We start from the raw sequence: 2,767 nt of genomic DNA, 5'->3' as shown, positions 1-2,767 counted from the left end.
TTGAATATTTATTTATTTTTTATTTAATTAGTTATTTTATTTATTCTTGTTTATTTGTTTTCTCTCATTAGCGCTTCTTGCTTTGTTTGCCTATTTATTTTCATTGTGTTATACATGTAAGTGAGCCATGTTATATATATTTATATATATGTCATAGCATCTGCCCTTCATCCACATACACTCACGCACACACACACACACCTGTGATGCCTCTGTGCAAATCGTTTATCATTTATGTTTTTCTTTGTTGTTGTTTGCGCTGTATGTCTACTGTCTCTACTTGTGGTCCACATGGTGTAGTGTATTTGTCTGTCATGTCACCTTGTTTGTTATGTCATTTCCCCAATAAATAAAAAAAATATTGCACATTATAGTCATCCAGGGACTCCAGTCTTGTCTGTCTTTACCCATGTAGAAGTTTGTCATATCACTCCTCACCCATGCTCACTTACCCCTTAATTCCACTGAATGCGTAACGGCTGCAGATCCGTTGGCGGAGCCTTTATGCACTCATTATAATCAATGTGTGAGATTCCACCGACTCCAGATCCGCTGCGTAGTGAGTCCGACGTTGCACGGCCATCCATCAGCCTTCCAACACTTGCGCAGTGCTTCTATTTTTGTCGGACGACAGCGCATCAATTCAGCACAGAGCAGATCATTCGGGGCAGGAAGTCGTGCACAGACACAAAATAAAACATCTGGTATATTTTGAAAATAAAGTACCTCAGGTTAACAGCGGATCATATTTCACAACTTGAAGACATCATGATGGGCGGGGACCAACCTGAAGTCAACAGGTTAGAGGTTTTCCCTCGTCTTTTCACCCCACTGACACCGCTCACTCCGGTGCTTGTTGTAAACAAACAGAGATCGCTAAGTGAACACCTGCAGCAGCAGCAGCACATACACACTGTATAATATCCATGCATTTGGATCATTAAAATGTGATGCCTACTTAATGACTTCAAGTAGCTGGCCAGTGGCTGATACTGCTGCAGGATACGAGTCAAATATTTCTCCAGGCTAAACCATCGAACGGAAACGTGCATGAGCATTTCCATATACTCACTTCCATGGAGCTCACAGAATTCTATGACAAGAATGGAACAACGTAATGCCAATTTGATCAAACTCTTCTGGATTTAATTTGTACTACATTGGGACTTAACATACATCAGGTCAGGTAACCTTTACGGTTGGTACTTCCTTTAAACCAATATCCGACATCCATAGCGAGATCCTCTGGATCAAATCCACACACCTGCAATTCATGATTATTTATAGTCACAAGACATTGTTGTCATTGGTTCATGACACCACACAGCATAACAACCTGTTGGACTTGACATTATACATAGGTAGGTCTTAAGCACACATGATTCAACTCACCTCCAAAAAGGCCTGACCAGCCTGTTTTGCAGTGTTGTGAATGATGTGACAAGGACACCCATGGATGTAGATGCTGGCATTTTCTTGATGAATTCTGGATGCGATGGAGTTCCTTGCTCCTGTATTGACAGGAGCATTATCAACAGACAGACTGACACAGTTTCTCCATGGTATGGCGTTTTTCTGCAAGGCATCATCCATCTTCTTGTAGATCACTTCAGCCGTGCTGCAGTTTGGCCCGCTGGTGGGGCACATATCCAGGAACCTGTGGACAGCTTTGCTGAGGTCACTGTCATATACCCGCACAGTGAGCGGGTATATAAAACAGAACATATTAACTAGGAAACTCAAGGAGAAACAGTGAATCAACTATCAACAAAATTGAGTAGTTACTTACCATCCGTCTTCTAGCAACGTCGAGTGGGTTTTAAATGTCGGCGCTGTTGTGTGTGAAACATAGTTCGAGACGCCAAGACCCGCCTTACGTTGCTTCTGATTGGTTTATATTGCGTGGTGCCTTCCACGGTTGGTTAGATTTAGGCACAAAGGACTAATGGATTGGTTATCTCGGTCAGTCAATCAGAGTTACTCAAACTATGGCAAGCCGCGAGGACCAAAGTTTATTATCATGCGTGTGGTGTGAGAATGGGGCAAATTGCGTGACTGTCACACTCAAAGCGTGACACTTGGCAGCTCTGTGATTACGCGTGAATTCGCGAGATCTCGTGCGTCCTTGTTGACTCCGCTGTCCGCAACAGCTCGACACAGACGGATCCGATGTGTGTTGATGGACTGCGGAGATACGCAGCCGTTGCGGACAGACCCGTTTCGGAGTCGTAACGCATCCAGTGGAATCCCGGTGTTAGAATTCCTTGCTGTCATTTTCCGGTGCTGTCAATCAGGTTCTGAACTCGTTTCATATTCGATAGTTCAGCGACACACTTTCTTCATCAGCCTGCCATCTTGATGCAGCCTCTTTTTTAAATATGATTCTCTCTGCCTTTGTAGTTCATGTTGCTGTTACAGGCGCCCCTCCGTCTCCTCATCCCTGCAGAGTCTTTGCAGATACATCAGCTCATCATTCCGTCAGCCTACCAACCTGCAGGATCTTCAGCCACCATTGCCACCACTGTAATGACCTCTCACATTTTATCTACTGTAGTTTACTCTCACCTCCACCCAGGTCTCCAAGAAATGGGACAAGTTGAAAAGGAAATAAGGGTTTTTTTTTAATGATCAGTTCATTCCTTTATATAGTGTTTGTGACTGTTTACCACTATGTATCTCACTCTAATGGTCTTACTGTGTCTATATCTTGTTAATCTTTTGTTTAACATCCTGCAGGAGCTCAAAACCCAAGCAACTGGGACGGGGA

Source organism: Centropristis striata, chromosome 5, assembly GCF_030273125.1.
Source record: "Centropristis striata isolate RG_2023a ecotype Rhode Island chromosome 5, C.striata_1.0, whole genome shotgun sequence".
In the NCBI taxonomy this organism is placed as follows: Eukaryota; Metazoa; Chordata; class Actinopteri; order Perciformes; family Serranidae; genus Centropristis; species Centropristis striata.
This window is presented reverse-complemented; position numbering follows the sequence as displayed.